This window comes from Nyctereutes procyonoides, unplaced genomic scaffold (assembly GCF_905146905.1).
Source record: "Nyctereutes procyonoides isolate TBG_1078 unplaced genomic scaffold, NYPRO_anot_genome, whole genome shotgun sequence".
NCBI lineage: Eukaryota > Metazoa > Chordata > Mammalia > Carnivora > Canidae > Nyctereutes > Nyctereutes procyonoides.
The window spans coordinates 19299423-19319581 of record NW_026575139.1 but is presented as its reverse complement, the minus strand read 5'-3'; the positions used below and the strand labels follow the sequence as shown (position 1 = coordinate 19319581).

The following is a 20159-nucleotide window of genomic DNA, read 5'->3' as shown; positions in this document are numbered from 1 at the left end:
ATCCTTTTCAGTATTTCATTAGTCCTTTGGCATATCATAATTCCTAAACACGTAGCTTGAAAACACAAGTAACTTACCCATGTAATTCTCTCTCCTTTGTCTTTTCTGCTTTAAGAGAGCAATTTCTCAGATCTGATTTTAGTCATGCTTACAAATAATAATCCCTTAGTTTTGTGCACTGCTCCTAAATTTGAAAAGCACTTTCACATATAGTATCTCATCTAATCTTACTAAGAAAACTGCAAAGTAAAAGGGCCTGGTAGATTGGCATCTCTACAACTGAAAAAAAAAAAAAAAAAGGTATTCTCCAAGCTAGGACCTGAAGGTCTCAATAGTAGTCTGAAGTCCTCTCTACCAAGCTTTTAATAATATATGTATCTTTATTTTCTTAAGATTTTATTTATTTGAGAGAGAGTCAGAGAGAGAATGAGCAGAGGGAGGGGCAGAGGGAAAGGGAAAAGCAGACTCCCCACTGAGCAGGGAGTCCAAATGGGGGCTTAATTCCAGGACCCTGAGATCATGACCTGATCCAAAGGCAGATGCCTAACCTAGACTGAGCCACCCAGGTGCCCCATATATGTGTATCTTTAAATAAAAATATAACACTCACAGAATGACCTAAAATAAAAGAATTCCATTCAGTGTATAGTGAACACTTTCATGCACCTTTTTTTTTCCTTAAGATTTTATTTTTAAGTAATCTCTACACCCAGCATGGGGCTTGAACTCACAACCCTGAGATCAAGAGTTGCATGCTCTACCAACTGAGTCAGCCAGGTACCCCTATGCACCCTAATTTAAAATACAGAATTAAACAAATGCTATAATGGAGGTACAAATTCCTTAATAACAAGTATGTGAGAAAACGGCATCTTCAACCTCTCCACCAAAATTGAAAGCCAAACATCCTGAATAGTTTCATCAGTAGAAAATCCACTAAACGTGCTTTCTTCCCATTTTTACCCCAATTTTTTACTTAATGCAAAAGAAAATTATTTCATGCAAGACAATCTCAAAAATTTCAGAAAATCTTTTATAAAATTTGAATAAATAATACATTTGGAACAGAAAAGCAGAACACTTGTTGATTTTCCTAAAATCTATATGGCAATTTTTTTCTGGCTTATTATATACAGTGTGATGAAAACTTTGATAAATGATCCAGAATATTCTGGACTTCTTGGATTTTTATTCAGAATGCATCTGGGAAGTACATGACCATACATCTAAAGCAAAGATAAAGGGAATCTGCTAAATATAAATAGATCCTCGAGCATTTCATGAAAGCAGTTATGTTTTTAAAATGTTAGATAAAATAAAAAGATAAGCAAGTACCTTTGCTGTAAGTTTAGGGTTTTGTTTTTTCTTAAGTGAAATACAGTCTGTCTTTGTAGAATCAGAAAAAGAATCACTAAACACCCAATTTCTGACAACAGAGAGGGGGCCAGAGAATACAGTCAGATTCCTGCCTATCCCCTGTCCAGGCCTCTCAACCTCCTGCCACACCTATCTCCTCTGCTTCTTGCTTCCCATATCCTATCTACAAGTACAAAGGTATAGTGCCCACATCAGTGCCCACAAAGGTATAGCTCCCTCCCACATCAGGAAACATGAACCAGAAAACAGAGGTCAAAGCAATTATTTGGCTCTGCTTTTCCTGGATCACAACTATTTAAGCCAAAAGAATATATTTGAGAAGAAATATTAAATATGAAGTTCACCATTTTTTTTTAAAGATTTTATTTATTCATGAGAGAGAGAGAGAGGCCAGAGACACAGGCAGAGGGAGAAGCAGGCTCCCTGCAGGGAGCCCAATGCATTGGGACTCGATACTGGACTGGGATCATGCCCTGAGCCGAAGGCAGATGCTCAACCACCAAGCCACCCAGGCATCCCTAAAGTTACCCTTGTAAACTTAGGAAATCACTTCTTGTGTGTGTCTCATAAATTTATACCACATGACCTAAAATCGTTTACTCAAAGTTAAAATACTTTCTAGCATTCTCGATTAGTGAAAGTGGGAAGAATCACAACAATCAACCTGCTATTGTGCTAGATGCTCACACGACAATCCAATTTAATTCTACCAACAACTTATTAAAATGAACATCTTTAACCCTTAATCTACAGAGGATGCTGAGGCTAAGAGATGCCAAGTAACATGTCCAAATCTAAATGGTAATTATTAAGTAGCAGACCCAGGATACTGACCCAGGGTTCAGCTGGGATTCTCTACCCGCAATATGCTGTTCATTCCCCTGTGCTCTGCTGACCTTTAAACACCAAGAGTGAACACTCAACATTCAGTAAAAATTGTTAAGGGCAACAGCAGACCATGGCTCACATGGTCTAGACTCCCCCCGACACCTTCTCATTTCACTTACACATAAAAATGCCAAGAAAAGAGGAAAAATCAATTAAAGACAAAAATTTTTATTGGGCAGCAGCAAAAAAAAAACTAAGTGACATATCTATGCTACATTTAATAAAGAGCCCTGAAAACAAATCAAACCACTGGCCTTGAAGTCAAGTGGTTTCTATTTCCTTATTCTTCTATCTCTTGTAAAATGGAAAATAATCATCATGCCTGGATCTGTCAAAATTCTATCCTGAAAAGTATAATAATTTTCATTTTAACAAGTCATAATTCTGGAACCTAAATTAAAGTTAAGAAATCATCAGGAATAAAAAGGTGACATAAAAAAGCCCAATGTCTCCTAAAATGGTTGCTGGTGAAAACAAGAAACAACCATCTTTGGGACAAATTGACTTTTCTAAGAGTACAAAATTTTAATAATAATCAGTTATCTATATAAATTCAGTGGATATAAATGGTATGCCAGACTCTTCTAATGAGCAATCTGAGCTTCAACTTGATGACAAATAGTGATAACTATATGTTATGTTATGGTTATTTGTAACAACCTGGAAAAATGTTTAAAATATGAAATAGTACAGAGACTAATATAATAAGCATGCATGTATGTATCTACCACCTAGAACCAATAAATATTCTCATTTGTTTCTATTTCTATTATTCTTACTCTATTATCTTGTGATTCCTATTTTGTAAGAATAAGCCATAAGTCTGCAAGGGTGGTTCAACATCCACAAATCAATCACTGTGATATATCACATTAATAAAAGAAAGGACAAGAACCACATGATTGTCTCAATAGATGCAGAAAAAGCATTTGACAAAATGCAGCATCCCTGCTTGATTAAAACTCTCTGCATTGTAGGGATAGAAGGAACATACCTCAGTATCATAAAAGTCATACAAAAAAAAAAAAAAAACCTCACAGTGAATATCATCCTCAACAGGAAAAAACCAAAAGCTTTTCCCCCAAGGTCAACAACACGACACGGATGTCCACTCTCACCACTGTTGTTCAAGATAGTAATGGAAGTTCTAGCGTCAGCAATCAAACAACAAAAAGAAGTAAAAGGCATCCAAACTATCAAAGAAGAAGTCAAACTCTCCCTCTTCACAGATGACATGATATTCTATGCAGAAAACCCAAGACTCCATCCAAAAATTGCTAGAACTGATACAGGAATTCAGCAAAGTCGGATGTAAAAATCAATGCACAGAAGTCAGTGGCATTTCTATACCCTAACAATGAGGCAGAAGAAAGAGAAATCAGGGAATAAATCCCATTTACAATTGCACCAAAAACCGTAAGATACCTAGAAATAAAGATCTATACTCTGAAACTACAGAACGCTTATGAAAGAAATTGAGGAAGACACAAAGAAATGGAAAAATATTACATGCCCGTGGACTGGAAGAACAAATATTGTTAAAATGTCTATGCTACGCAAAGTGATCTACACATTCAATGCAATCCCTATCAAAACAGCATCAGCATTTTTCATGGAGCTGGAACAAACAATCCTAAAATTTGTATGGAACCAGAAAAGACCACAAATAGCCAAAGTAATGTTGAAAAACAAAAACAAAACTGTAGGCATCACAATTCCAGCTTTCTATCACAAAGCTACACTCACCAAGACAGTATGGTACCAGCACAAAAACAGACATACAGATTGATGGAACGGAACAGAGACCCCTGATACGGACCCTCAACGCTATGGTCAACTAATCTTTGACAAAGCAGGAAAGAATATCCTTTGGAAAAAAAAAGACAGTCTCTTCAATAAATGGTGTGGGGAAATTGGACAGCCACATGCAAAGGAGTGAAACCTGACCATTTCCTTACACCATACACAAAAGTAGACTCAAAATGGATGAAAGACCTACACGTAAGACAGGAATCCATCAAATCTTAGAAGAGAACACAGGCAGTAATCTCTTTGACCTTGGCCACAACAACTTCTTGCTAGACACGACTCCAAAGGCAAGGGAAATAAAGGCAAAAATGAACTACTGAGACTTCATCCAGATAAAAAGCTTTTGCACACCAAAGGAAACAGTTGACAAAACCAAAAGAAAACCAACAGTATGGGAGATATTTGCAAATGTCTTATCAGATAAAGGGCTAGTATCCAAAATCTATAAAAAAAACTTATCAAACTCAACAACCAAAGAACAAATAATCCAATCAAAGAATAGGCATGTCTCCAAATAAGACATACAAATGGCCAACAGACACATGAAAAAATGTTCAACATCATTCAGCATCAGGGAAATACAAATAAAAAACCACAATGCAATACTACTTCACACCGGTCAGAATGGCTAAAAGCAACAAGTCAAATAACAACAGATGTTGGCAAGGATGTGGAGAAAGGAGAACCCTCTTGCACTGTTGGTGGAAATGCAAGCTAGTGCAGCCTCTCTAGAAAACAGTAAGAGGTTCCTCAAGAAGTTGAAAACAGAGCTACCCTAAAACCCAGCATTGCACTACTAGGTATTTACCCCAAAGATACAAAGTGATCCAAAGGAGCACCTGCACCCCAATGTTTATAGCCACAATGTCCACAACAGCCAAACTCTGGAAAGAGCACAGATGTCCATCAACAGATGAATGGATAAAGATGTGGGTGTGGAATACTACTCAGCCATCAAAAATGAAATCTTACCATTCGCAAATAATGTGGATGGAACTAGAGGGTATTATGCTAAGCAAAATAAGTCAAAGACAATTACCATATGATTTCACTGATACGTAAAATTTAAGAAACAAAATAGATGAACATAGGGGAAGGGAAGGAAAAATAAAATAAGATGAAAATTGAGAGGGAGGCAAAGCATCAGAGATGCTGAATTCTAGGAAACAAACTGGGGGTTGCTGGAGGGGAGGTGGGTGAAAGGAATGGATAATTGCATAATGGGCATTAAGGAGGGCACTTGATGTAATGAGCACTGGGTATTACATGCAACCAGTGAATCATTAAATTCTACCTCTGAGGGATCCCTGGGTGGCGCAGCGGTTTGGCACCTGCCTTTGGCCCAGGGCGCGATCCTGGAGACCTGGGATCGAATCCCACATCGGGCTCCTGGTGCATGGAGCCTGCTTCTCCCTCTGCCTGTGTCTCTGCCTCTCTCTCTCTCTCTCTCTCTCTCTCTCTGTGAGTATCATAAATAAATAAATAAAAATTAAAAAAAAATTCTACCTCTGAAACTAATTTATTTTTTTTTATTTTTAATTTTGAAACTAATTTAAAAAGAAGAAGAAGAAGAAGCCATAAGTGACTCTTAATGACAGAGAACATACTGAGGATAGATGGAGGGAAGGGCCTGGGGGAAGGGCTAGATGGGGGATAGGTATTAAAGAAGGCACTTGTTGTGATGAGCAATGAGTGTCATATATAACTGATGAATCACTGAACTCTACTCCAGAAGCCAGTACTACGTTGTATGTTAACCAACAAAATTTAAAATATATATTAACATTGTTATTATTTCTGATTCTGACATGTATCCTTCTAATTTTTTTGTTGTTGTTGTTAAGATTTTATCAGAGAGAGAGAGAGAGGGCATGCATGAGAGAAAGCACAAGTGGTTGAAGAGCAAGAAGCAGGCTGCCTGCCCATCAAGCAGGTAGCCCAATGCAGGACTCAATCCAGGACCCTGGGATCATGACCTGAGCTGAAGGCAGACACTTAACCAAACTGAGCCCACCTATACACCCCTGTATGCTTCTAATATTTTTAATACAATATTCAGAACATTATAAATCAAGTCTTAGTACCTTCCTGCCCCACTTTCCACCCAGTACTATTCCTGCCTCATGTCAGGAATAACCACAAGCATGATTTTGTGTTTAACTCTCCAGCCATATTTTTATACTTTTACCATAAGTATTTATACCTCACAGTCTTTCTTAAGGAACACACATTATAATCACTTGATAAATATTAATAAGTGAAAACATGAGGTATCTGAATTTAACTTTAAAACAGGAAATCGGGATCCCTGGGTGGCGCAGCAGTTTGGTGCCTGCCTTTGGCCCAGGGCGCGATCCTGGAGACCCGGGATCGAATCCCATGTCGGGCTCCCGGTGCATGGAGCCTGCTTCTCCCTCTGCCTGTGTCTCTGCCTCTCTCTCTCTCTCTCTCTCTCTCTCTCTATCATAAATAAAAAAAAAATAAAGTAAAATAAAACAGGAAATCTTACCATTAAATAAAATTAAGGACTGAACTAAATTATGTATAACTGTCATGTAATACCAAAAAAAAAAAAAAAACCTCTCACTTACCCCTACTAGGGATTACATATTTTTAACAAGAGAAAAATCACACTTTCCAGCATGAATTTCGCTGGTACACAAACACAAAGTCTTCAGCTATTAATTTCAATTACTTTGAGCAATAAAAGATGTTCAAACTCCTGCATCTGATGGAACTCCTGTAAAGATATCAAGATGTAAGATGAAATTGATCTGAGAATTCTCCATGGCTTTTTTTTTAATAAAATACAAAACATTCAGCAACCATCTAATAAGCATTTTAATTATACATAAGTGTCACAAATGTTGAACTAAGATACATTAAAAGTCCATAATAAAAACAGAAATTAGATCATTTTCATTGCTGATAATAACTGAGCACTTTTGCAACTATTACTGACAATTCACAAGGTCAAATGTGACCCTCAAAACCAACTGAGAGAGTGCTTAAGTGTCACAAAGGCACAAACGGTTGTTGTGGTGGCAGAGATCCAACCTTATCAAAAGATGCCCATGTCTCATCAGCCAACACCACCACTCCCCAGACACAGAGCTGATGGAGGGAGGGAGAAAAAAAAGAGAAAAGAGCAGCTACTAGAACTGGCAAGAGGCTCATGTCAGCCGCATAATCAGAACCTGGAGTGAATATATGAAGAGCCATGAAAATAGTTCCCAGGAGCCCCTTAATATAACTGACTAAAGAAGAAAAGCACAAAGCAGTAAGTGCCAATTACACACACTCTATTCCATTAAGACTGTTATTTTATATTATAATTAAAAATTAATTTTAAAAAATATCACATATCCATCCTACTATCAGTGGCATTAATGAAAATTGACCAGGCCTCTGAAAACCTTCTTATCCCCAATGAAACTCTACCCAGAGCATTAAATTTATCCCATGTTGATAAAAGTATATTGAGAGTGGTCACATAAGTAAACAATATGCATGGCCATTAAAAAAACTGTTCTAATTAATCTAAAATGTAAATTAAATAAGACACTTTTCTAGCCTATTAAGTTGTTCCCTGTTAAATAATAATGTCTATGGTTCACGAGGTTGTAGAAGAAAGAACATTCCTCTACTGTCCTAATGGGGATGTGTAAATTGATATGAACTTATCTGGATATCAGCAGGCAGTATGTATCAAGGGCAATTTGTACCTACTTCCAAAAATTTCCCCTAATAAAATTATCTGACTACATACAGAATTTATATGTAAGGATATTTACTGAGAAGTTATAATAGAGGGAAAATAAAAACTTAAATTTCAGATTATTAAAGAACGGTTAAGATACAGTAAGTATCTCTCATGTAATGACATTTGTTGACAGAAAAGAGTTGCTAAAATTGAAGAATGACTGAAGAACTCTTTCAAGAACTATTTATTTATTTAAGAACAATTTAAAGAAGCTAAATCACCTAAATCCTAATTAAAGGTGAGAAAGGCATTTCCTTCAACTGAAGGCAAAGCAGTGAATGTTCTCTGCTGCTTACTACCACCTACTGGTACAAAAAAATTTCTCACTGATGAAAAAATGATAATATTCATGTTGTCTGCTTTTCAGATGCTAAGCTTCTTCCAAAACTCTAGAAAGGACTAAGATGGGTGACCTTGGGTAAAAGTCTCCAGAGTCTTAGAGAAAGCTCTTGGTCTGAAACCAGATGGTACATTTCTTAGAGTAGTTTATTTAGCCGTTCCCAGCACATCAGTATTTAAAGGCATAAATATTGTTGCTTCTGTCTTAATGAACCTTATAAAGAAGACAGACAGCCACCAGAGCAAGTAACGAACCCTCATCAATTCAGTCCCACTGAGGATCTATCAAAAGCAAATGTCCATACGCAAACCTGAACACCAACCAGAGAGTAAAACTGCATTCAACACTGTAAGAGGACTGGCAGGGAGTCTTTACAAACTTAAGTCCACCTCTTTTGTTATTTGACCTAAAGAGCCATCAGATTGTCTTCATTATAATGATGCACATTTGTATGTATGAGAGCTGTAATTTATTGATTTTCAAGTCTCTTTTCCTCAGAGCCAGTTTAAAACAATTAGAATTTGCAAGCTGTTCCATAAAAGATAAGCACCCAGCATCAGGGGTGATATTTCACAAAAGCTGACTAGTGCATGTTAAGTAGGTGATTGCTTCTGTGGCCTTCAAGTGCCTCTGCTGTCCCTGTCCAAGGCAACTGTCCTCAATGCTCAAGGTAATGATGTTGGTATTTAAGGATGTTGGGGGGAAAGTGGGAAGTGTATTTTAAGCTTAATCACTAACCAAGTTCAAATTTTAGAAAGTATGTCTCACTGTTTCAATAGCTATAAGATTTGAGAACTTTATTCCCTCCTTCAAGAGAAAAAATTAGCAAGCCAGCAGAGGTTACCATGTACCATTATCAATTGTACCTTTTTTCTTTATTCCAGTGCTCCTCTGTAACTTCAAACTCCCAAAAGCTTTTGGTAAGTTAATATAAGATCAAAATTAACTGTCCACTCCATCAGCCAGCTCTCTATTAAATCAGTAGATAACGTAAGACATAGGAAACACAATCAAAGAGATGCAATAGATTCACGCATTCATCATTTACTGAATTGTCACTAAGTTAGAAATGGAAGATGAAAGTAAATAAAAATTCCAGTCTTTGATGGGAGAAAAAGGCTTATGAAAGTACTATGCATGGTAAGCTAAGTAGTACAACAAAATGCCAGGGGAGTCCGGTCAGGATCCTTCCACTTATCTGGAAGGATGAATAGAAGTTTGACAGAAGGATGAGAAGGAAACAGAATCCGGTTAAAAACCATCTATCTCAAAGGAACTAAAGTACAAATAAGTGAAGTTCTCACACCCTTTCACCAGGGCATAAATTTAAAACTGTCTCCAGATATTGGTAAATGTTTGTGGGGCAGGGGCAAGGTGGGGGTAGATTGGTTAAATCATCCCCAGTTAAGAACTTCTTAGAGAATTAACACTTACTTACACACACACGATGTGATTTTTTTTAATTGTATATTCCACTTATTCCTGCTGCCCCATGCATTTCCAATCTCTCCCACACCCACTCTCACATTCCTCTATTCCATGGGTGAAGCCAGCCAGGCTTAGCCCTTCTACATTTTGCTCCTTTTAGTCCAATACCTCTGAGTTCAAGGACTGAGTCATAGGGACCACCCAGCAGAGAGCACGGATGTTGCTGGAAAATGCCATGCAGCGTACAAAATGACAGCTTACTGAGCCATAGAGAAAAAACTAGTAGCTGCTTAAATACATATGTGCCAGTTGGTAAAAATCAGTGCTGTTTTAAAAGAAAATAAAGTTACTTAAATTCCCCCTCCCTGTCTCACAATCAGAATGCTACAGATATTTTAGATTTATACACCCACGCACTTCTAAAAAAAACAAGGCAGTTTACAAAATTAAATAAAAACTAAAACATATCAAGATAAAAAACAACAAATAAAAACTCAAGAAAAAAAAACTGACAGAAAAATAGATGCTAACAAACCCAAGGTGGATTACTTATAATTAAACCTTAGATTTGCACTCTTGCATTTATTTGCCAACCAAAAATATATGTATTACAATATTCCCAAAATAGCTGATAATAATGAAGTTCCCTAAGGGTACAGATGACTTCTACTATTGTCCAAACTGGTTCAGACTGGGCCAGATATCACCATGGACAAAGACGGCACTAGCATCCCCAAGTTTCCGACACCATTCTGTTTAAATTGGAGGATGAAAACTAGAAGACTACAGACTAAATCCAGGCAAACAAGATGTACTTAAAAATAATGCTATGTCATTTTAAAGCTTTTTTTTTTTTTTAAAGATTTTATTTATTCATGAGACACACAGAGAGAGGCAGAGATACAGGCAGAGAGAGAAGCAGGCTCCATGCAGGGAGCCTGATGCAGGACTCGATCCTGAAACCTCAGGATCACGCCCTGGGCCCAAGGTAGGCACTAAACTGCTGAGCCACCCACAGATCCCTCATTTTAAAATTTTAATTCAAAAACAAACAGATTTCACACAAAAATTCCAATTTCCAGCTTCTCAAAAAATCCAGAGATCCAGATGCCTGGGTGGCTCAGAGGTTGAGCACCTGCCTTTGGCTAAAGGCATGATCACAGAGTCCCGGGATCAAGTCCTACATCAGGCTTCCTGCATGGGGCCTGCTTCTCCCTGCCTATGTGTCTGCCTCTCTCTGGGTCTCTCATGAACAAATAAATAAAATCTTTAAAAGAAAAAAAATTCAGATACCTGGCAACACTGGGGGTGAATTTTTCCAGGGGCAACATGGATGTAGCAGCTGCCCTAGAGTCAGAGGCCCACCTTCCTGTTTTCCCCAATCCCCAGTGGGCCTGCTTCACACAATGAATTATCTGACTGACCCCACTCAGCAGTTGAGCTTGCAACTTTATTTTAGATAAAGAACCAAGACAAAGGAAGTTTACCAGTCTCATTCCCCAGTTTAAAAGGAGCAGTTCGGGCAGCCCCGGTGGCGCAGCGGTTTAGCGCCGCCTGCAGCCTGGAGTGTGGTCCTGGAGACCCGGGATTGAGTCCCACATCGGGCTCCCTGCATGGAGCCTGCTTCTCCCTCTGCCTGTGCCTCTGCCTCTGCCTCTCTGCCTGCCTCTCTCTCTCTCTCTGCCTCTGAATAAATTAAAAAAAAAAAAAAATGAGCAGTTCAATCATGAAGAATGAATCAAGGTTAAATGCTCAAAAGTTAATGCTTTCCTTTACAGACAAGAAGGAAAATTGGATAATACACCTTTGATATTAGCCATCTCTGTAGACTATAAAACCAGAAGGATATACTACTACTGAGCAGAAGGACTAAAACTACTTAGAATGTTTTCCCACTTAGAATGTTTCCCTACTGTATATATCAGACAGCGCTTTCAGAATAGAAGTGTAATAAAATGCATAATTTGGCTCTAATTCTTCACCCCTCCCTTCACTGCCTTCCTACCACAAATGGAGTTACCAGCCCAGGTCCCAGCAACTGGCTTCAGCTGGCACTAGCAGAGGTTTGAAAAGAGATTACACGTGGAACTTGGTCTCCTGCAACTCTCCCATCACCATGAGGATGTGCCCAGGCTATACCGATGGAAGTTATGGGATCCATGGTTGCCCAGTGGCTTCCAGCTTAGATCAGTAGATCAGCCAACTGAACGCAGACAAATCAGTAAGTCTAGGGATGATAAGCAAATGGCTTAGCTAACCCATCACACAAGCAATAAATGCTTGGATGCCTCCAAGGTTTGATCTGTTATGCAGTAAAAGCTAAGCGAAAAATTTATTTACTAATAAATCATTTGATTTGGTTCGGAAGATGGTTATTTCCGGAAGTTTCCTCTCAAGCCTACTCTCCATGAGGAAACAGGCTTGTGTCAGGCTGCCTTCTAATGGTGGAAACGGGACAGATTCAAATTAGGATGCACAAACTAAGCATAAGCAGTTGATAAAACAAGTGAAAGGCTAGCAATTTTTTAGAAAAAAATTCTAAACAATCATAAATAGCAGTTGGGGATATTTGTTCTCAGTATAATATTGTTTATTTGTTTGTTTTCAAGAAACAAGCAATTTCTTAAGTATAAGGTACACTTGATCTCTTCCTGTTTTTAAAGTATAAAAAGGAACTCTTAACTTTCCTAGTGAACAAAACAACACTAAAAATTTTAAGAAAATAAAATATTTTATTGCTATTTATACCTTAAATTTGCATATTGCTTTACGGCTTACAAAGCATTTGCATTAGCCTTTTCTCTTTGATCTCCATTTCAATTCAGTAAAGTTGGTATAATTACGACCCTTTGCTTTTGCTGTTAAAGAAAAACAAAGCTTTGAGTAAAATACTTGTCTGTGATGGTTTTGCTAAAAAGTTGCAATAACAGAACTGGAACCCACCGGCCTCTAAGCTAGTGCTTTTTCCACTGCATTCTATACATAAAAGAATTATGTAAATTCTAAATACATTGCCCCATCACTGAAACGTTTTCTTTGTCCTCCCCTACCATATTCTTATGATCCAACCATCCTCTCCATCCAGAAATGCATTTAAGGCCAGAATATTCCATATGTACTTGTTTCCTTAGAATTAAAAACTTATATGATGAATATAATAAAGCATTAAATACTTAAATGTGCTATAAATCCAACTTACTATAGCTATTTTAAGATGTCTTTTAAATAATCCTTTCTCTTGTTAAGAATACTTAGAACCCATTTCAGGGAGAAAAGCATCTATTTTTTTCAGATACCATATTCTAAAACCTTAAGCTTTAAAAAAAAAGTTATTCTCTTCATGGTGTATATGTATTTTCTATTTCTCTTTTTCCACTACTCTCCATACCCATATTTCTTTCTTGCCCCATTTTTCTTTTACTTTGCATCTTTAGATCTTTCCTTTAATTCTTCTATAATAAAAAACTGGAATATATTTTTATTGCACTTATTGATATGATTATCATGAGTTTGGCATTTATTCTTATTGTTAAAAGCAGATAAATTGAATGATTTGTATATTTTTTCTAAAATATAAAAACATTAAATTTATTTTAAAAATGTCATAGGAGTTCTTAAGCTTGACTTACACCATGCACTGTTTCTGGGAATGTGTTTAAATGGATGAATAAAAATTTTAAAACCCATAGTGTTAGAAAGGAATCCAATTATAATGAAATGCACTACAATATCATTTAAGACCAATTACATTTAAAAATTAAATTTCTGGGTGTACATGGAAGCAGACCCTGGTTAAAAACCTCAATCTTGGGACTACTGGGTGGCTCAGCGGTTTAGTGCCTGCCTTCGGCTAGGGTGTGATCCTGGAGTCCCAGGACTGAGTCCCACATCAGGCTCCCTGCATGGAGCCTGACTTCTCCCTCTGCCTGTGTCTCTGACTCTCTCCCTGTGTCTCTCATGAATAAATAAAATCTTAAAAAAAAAAATAAAACCTCAATCTTAAAAACCTTCAAAAAACAAAAGTTGAAATGATATTAATGCTGAATAACATAACAGATTGTTGTATGACAATAATTCTACAAAGTACTACTGTCATCACAATGTATACATAAAAAGCTTTAAAGAAGCTAAGTATAAGTATTCAAGGCTACACAGCTACTGAGCTTCAAGGGAGAGTCTTGAACCTTTCTCCAAAGCCCACGTTACTATTTATCACTTTTCAACACCACTGGCACCACTTATAATCCAGGAATTTTCTCAACTCATTCCTTGCCACCAAAATGGTTTCTCTAACTGTTGAGTCTTTTCCAACCTTCGCAGACACTCCACTGCTCATGTAAGACTGAGTCTAGGTTCTCGAATCAGGAACTCAAGACCCTCAGCTAGCCACCCTCCTCTCCAACAAAAGAACCACAGAAAACATAAGGCCTGCATTCAGCTGTTATTACTCCAGCGGTTCTCCCACCACTTCCATCTCTCACTAATATCATTAGTTCTGTCTAGAATACCTTCTGCTCTCTACTATTGCCACTTATTGAAATTCCACTCATCTTTTCAAATAATACAATCTCAGTGAAGCTTTCCATCTCCAGCCGGAAGTGATCTTTCCTCTTTCTGCATTCTTAGAGCTCTGTCATAGCAAGACATTTATTAAACTTGTCCTTAAAATGTAAGTATTTGTGCCACAGAATTCTTTTTCAATTCCTCAAATATGGCATACTCATTTCCCTGCTGGATTCATAAGCCGGAACATACTTTTCACTCCTTTTCCCTTAGTTAACTCTTAGGTTTTCCTTCAAGTCTCAGTTCAGAGGAAACCTCCCTTAAAAAACTGGACTTCACAGCCCCCGGCCAACTCTGGGCCAAGTGCCCATGGTGGATACTACCCTGTCACAGCCGAGAGACTGCTAACTGGCTATTGACTTGTCTGCTCCCTCAGTAGACTCTAAATTTTATCAGAAATGCCCATTTATTTTGTTCATGGTTGTATTTCAATACCTTGCATAGTGCTGGGCATGTTTTTGGAACATTTTTAAATGAATTTACAATTAAATTTTCTTTATTATCCTGTCTGATTAATCCAGAGACAAATTTCAAAGTACAGGACTTTGCATACAGCATGTACTAATTAAATAACTGCTGCATGAAATAATTCTATGGTATTTGGCCTAGATTGATTATCTTAAGCCTTCAAAAAATATGAATTAAACTGAAAAACAGTGTAAATATGAATACTTGATAATATGTCTATGTAAACAAGGATAAACATTTCAAATTGACTTGAACATGTGATAAAATTTATAACTGAATCAAACCTAGAGAGTTTCCTTGACTTACTGCAAATCACTTTAATTTGCAGCTACCTGCATTTCTCAATTATTATTTATCTGTACTACAGAGCTCTAAACTCCAAATTACCTAGGTTCTTTATCACCTGGTTCCATCCTCAGTACTGTTTCAATGTACCAACTGTTGCTCACAGGTAAATACATTTTGCAATTTTAAAGCCTTCATTTTCCCACCATCAAGCTTTTTCCTTCTTTCTATGATCTATAAGATTTACCTTTATCTTCTTCCTTTAAAATACTATCATAGCACTTTTGGTGTTTGGCTGTGAGGAGGCCGAGGTTCAACGGTCTTTGTGATTCCGAATCTGAGTTTATCCAACACCAGCCATTTCCACCATGTCACCTAAGTTCAACCCCAAATAGATCAATGTTGTATACTTGATGTGCACCAGGGGGAATGTCGGTGTGATGTCTGCCCTGGTCCCTAACATCAGCCCCCTGGGTCTGAGTGAAATGATACCTTCTGCCTCTGCCCTGATTATCAAAGCCCCTCAAGAAACCACCAAGAGACAGAAAGAAACAGAAAAACATTAAACACAGTGGAAATAATACTTTTGATAAGACTGTCAACATTGCCCAACAGAGGTGTCACAGATCTTAAGCCAAAAAACTCTCTGGAACCATTAAAGAGATCCTGGGGATTGTCCAATCTGTGAACTGCCATGTTGATGGCTAGTACCCTCATCACATCATAGATAACACCAATAGTAGTACAGTGGAATTCCCAGCTAGTTGAGAACTACAAAGAAAAATATTTCAATAAAGGATCATTTGACAACCAAATAAATAAATAAATAAAAACTAGTCTTAGGTCACTTCTTCACTGACATCTCTCTTCATTCAGAAAAGCCTACTTTAGGCTTACTTTAATTCACTCCTCCATTCATCCTTGAGTTCATTCATCCATGAGCACTCATTCATTCATTCATTCATGAGCACTTACATGGCAAATCCTATGCCATGTGGGGTAGACTAATTGTTCATCAGCTAACTGGATTCATTTGACCACAAATACTCCCATCTCCAAAACGCTCCAAGTACCAGCATTGTACAGATCTACATGAAGAGTTTTAAGAATTTCAAGGAAGTGTGCATATCTGAGAAAGAAAGACCTGATCAATCTCTTAGGATCTTTTATAACTATTAATAACAAGACACCAGAAACAATGTTAAAGATCTAAAGGACAGGGGACACCTGGATGGCTCAGCGGTTTAGCACCTCCCTTCGGCCCAGGACATGATCCCAGAGTCCCCAGATCAAGTCCCACACTGGGCTCCCTGCATGGAGCCTACTTCTTCCTCTGCCTATGTCTCTGCCTTTCTCTCTCTCTCTCTCTCTCTCTCTCTCTCATGAATTAATAATATCTTTAAAAAAATCTAAAGGACAAATTCAGAAACCTATTTGCAATATATGAGAATGACGGGATTAATCATCTCTTTAAAAAAAAAAGTAGAAAAAAGAATAGTGCAGTAGCAAAGGATGCAAAAGAATATGTAAACAGGCAATTCACAGAACACATATAGCCCTAGCAAACATATAACATACTTTATTTCACTAACAATTGCAAATTAAAAGATAAAATCATATTCTTGTTTCTCTGTTCTGTACAGAGAAAAAAAGTTTTGGCATGGACACACCTTGCTATAAGAGTATTATATAGAATAACTTTTCAGAGTGTCTGCTCAGTTGGTTAAGAGTCTGCCTTCAGCAGACATCATGATCTCAAGGTCCTGGGATCCAGCCCCACGACCATCTGGCTCCCTGCTCAGCAGAGAGTCTGCTTCTCCCTCTCCCTCTCCCTCTGCCTCGCCCCCATGCATGTGCATATGTGCACTCTCTTTCTTTCTCAAATAAATAAATAAAACCTTTCTAAAAATAAGATAAAACAGAATAACTTCTCTGGAAAACAACTGGCAAGACAAGTAAAAATAAATAATATGCATGTTTTAACTCAAAGATTCTATATCTATAAATATTATTCCAGGAAAACAAAAGAAGATGAATGTACACATCTCACATGTAGGTGTATGTATAATTTTACTGCAGAATTATTTATATCAGCCAAAAAAAAGAAAAAAACACATAATACATTAAATGGATCTATTCACTGAGATAACTGGTAGCAGTTAAAACAAAGTAGAACTTCATGTATTGGCAATAAAGAAAAACACACTATAAAATAGTATGAACAGGATGAAAATATTACATAATAGAATCAACCCAGTGACACTATTATATGCATAACAATGAACTCTGGATTATTTTCATTATTACTCTCAGATGTATCAAGACTGCAGTTGAGATTTTCTGTGCTAGATTATCCTATCAGGCCCCTCCAGCTCTAAAATTCTTTACTTCTAAGAATTTTGTACAACATAGATCTTGGACATGGTGTATTGCAAGGTCCCATTGGGTCTCCCCTCTATGTTTAAGGGCCCTTTATAAAAATACAACATGCAAATACTGGGGTGCCTGGGTGGCTCAGTTGATTGAGCATCCCACTCCTGGTTTCAGCACAGGTCATGATCCCAGGGTCATGGGACCAAGCTTCACATAAGGCTCCACACTTAACGGGGAGTCTCCCGTCCTCTTCCTCTGCCTTTCCCCACCTCTATAATAATAAATAAATCTTAAAAAAAAAAAAAAAAACTACCAGAACCCATACAAAGAGATAAATGTTATATATGGTACATATAATCTAAAAATGCTACTGTAAACCAAATCCAATTAGAGAGAAATCATAAACAGCATTGGGACCTCTTTGTAGTTTGTAGGACTGGGATTTGTCAAAAGACATGGGGACAAAAACCACTGTTCTGGCTCCTGGTACCAAGCAAGTCAAAAAAATCTATCTGAACCTCAATTGCCTCAATTGTAAAATGGAAATAAGCATAATAACATTATATATGTCTTCTTTGGTGAAATTTCTGTTCATGTCTTTTGCCCACCAAAGAAGACATACACATGGCCAACAAGCACATGAGAAAATGCTCTGCATCACTTGCCATCAGGAAAATATAAATCAAAACCACAATGATATACCACCTCACACCAGTGAGAATGGCTAAAATCAACAAGACAGGAAACAATGAATGTTAGAGAATATGTGGAGAAAGGGGAATCCTTTTGCACTGTTGGTGGGAATGTGGTACAGCCACTCTGGAAAACTGTGTGGAGGTTCCTCAAAGAGTTAAAAATAGACCTGCCCTACGACCCAGCAATTGCACTGTTGGGGATTTACCCCAAGGATACAGATGCAGTGAAACACCAGGACACCTGCACCCCGATGTTTATAGCAGCCATGTCCACAATAGCCAAACTGTGGAAGGAGCCTCAGTGCCCATCGAAAGATGAATGGATAAAGAAGATGTGGTCTATATATACAATGGAATATTACTCAGCCATTAGAAATGACAAATACCCACCATTTGCTTCCACGTGGATGGAAGTGAAGTGTATTATGCTAAGTGAAGTAAAAAAAAAAAAAAATGAAGCAAGTCAATCGGAGGAGGACAAACATTATATGGTTTCATTCATTCGGAGAATATAAGAAATAGTGAAAGGAATTATAGGGGAATGGAGGGAAAATGAGTGGGAAATATCAGAGAGGGAGACAGAATATGAGAGACTCCTAACTCTGGGAAACGAACAAGGGGTAGTGGAAGGGGAGGTAGGCGGAGGGTGGGGGTGACTGGGTGATGGGCACTGAGGGGGGCACTTGACTGGATGAGCACTGGGTGTTATACCATATGTTGGCAAATCGAACTCCAATAAAAAAATATACCAAAAAAAAGTATTATATAGATACCATATAAAAGGTGCCTAATACAATGCTTGGGACAAAATAGGTTCTCAAATACTTGACTAACAGATACAGTTGCATCATTGTTGCTCTTGCTAAGGTATCTAGTTTGTTGCCCTAAATTTGGTAACATCAAATCTATTTTGTTCATCTGAATTTTTGTAACACCCCCTTTCACAACCATCGTATTTTATCTCTATACTACCTGTTAGAAAGGAGATTCTTGCCCCTCAGAAGTCTATCTGTTAAGATATTCTTACCCACCATATGCGAAAATCTGTTAACTCAGAAACTTAGGGAGAAAGCATACTTACAAAGCACACCCCCAAAACTCCGTGTTGTTCTCCTCTGTGTTCTCCTCAGTGCTCTTCTTAGGCACATATGTCTGCCTATCATTTCTTCATGAGGTTCAGGGCAAAAGGCCTAGTCACGTAGATGATCTTTGGTTGCCCCCACACTTTCCCTAAACCGCCTACAGATAAATGAAACAAGGGCGTAAAACACACCTATAATTTTACATTTTTTTACATAATACAAGATCAAAATAAGTTCACCCTCACCCTGCACAATTTACAGCACAGCAGACAACAGAGAAAGTGTCCTTGGATCATGCAAAAGCCCCAGTGAACTCACAGGAATTCCTCACATCTAAGTACTCAGCCACTATACCTGGTCACCCCTTGGGCTGGGAATTACAGACCAAATGTGGCTCAAAATACTGTCCCTAAAGTTAACATGTTACTTCTGAATTTAATGGCCCGACTTATTTCTAAGCCAGGAGTGAACTATCTGCTACCATTCCTAAAGGAAATATTTTATAAGCTGCCCAACTTTTCCCACATTTAATACTGCAAATTAATAAGTGAAAGTAAAATGTCTTTGGTTGTGAGAGAGAGCTATGGACAGAAATATTTTCAACACTCGGTGACTGCTTTCAAAGCAGTCTGTAAGAATCCATGGAAAGGGGATCCCTGGGTGGCGCAGTGGTTTGGCGCCTGCCTTTGGCCCAGGGCGCGATCCTGGAGACCCGGGATCGAATCCTACGTGGGGCTCCCGGTGCATGGAGCCTGCTTCTCCCTCTGCCTGTGTCTCTGCCTCCCTCTCTCTCTCTCTCTCTCTCTCTGTGACTATCATAAATAAACTAAAAAAAATTTAAAAATTAAAAAAAAAAAGAATCCACGGAAAGTTATTCTGGGAATCGGTCATTGTCTACATAAAAAGTTGTTCTGAGAATACCTCTATAAACAACTTCAAGGAAAAAAAAAAGTACTCTGGAAAAGTGAAATCAAAATAAACTGTTAGAGAGTGTTCAAAGTGACCCAGATCACGCAGTGACAGGACATAAGTAGGATGCACAATTCACTCATCTAACAAAGAGGCAAATTTCCCAAAGGCGAGTTCTA

General features: G+C 37.8%; 1 protein-coding gene across 4 annotated transcripts in view; it reads right to left on the bottom strand.

Moving 5' to 3' along the window:
* The window catches only part of CEP128 (centrosomal protein 128), a 396245-nt gene that overhangs the window by 374241 nt on the left and 1845 nt on the right, over positions 1-20159 (bottom strand). For all 4 annotated transcript variants that reach the window (XM_055304558.1, XM_055304557.1, XM_055304559.1 and 1 more), the window contains exon 2: positions 19071-19228. The gene's annotated coding sequence lies outside the window, so the exon portion shown is untranslated. The remainder of the gene's footprint in view (positions 1-19070; positions 19229-20159) is intronic.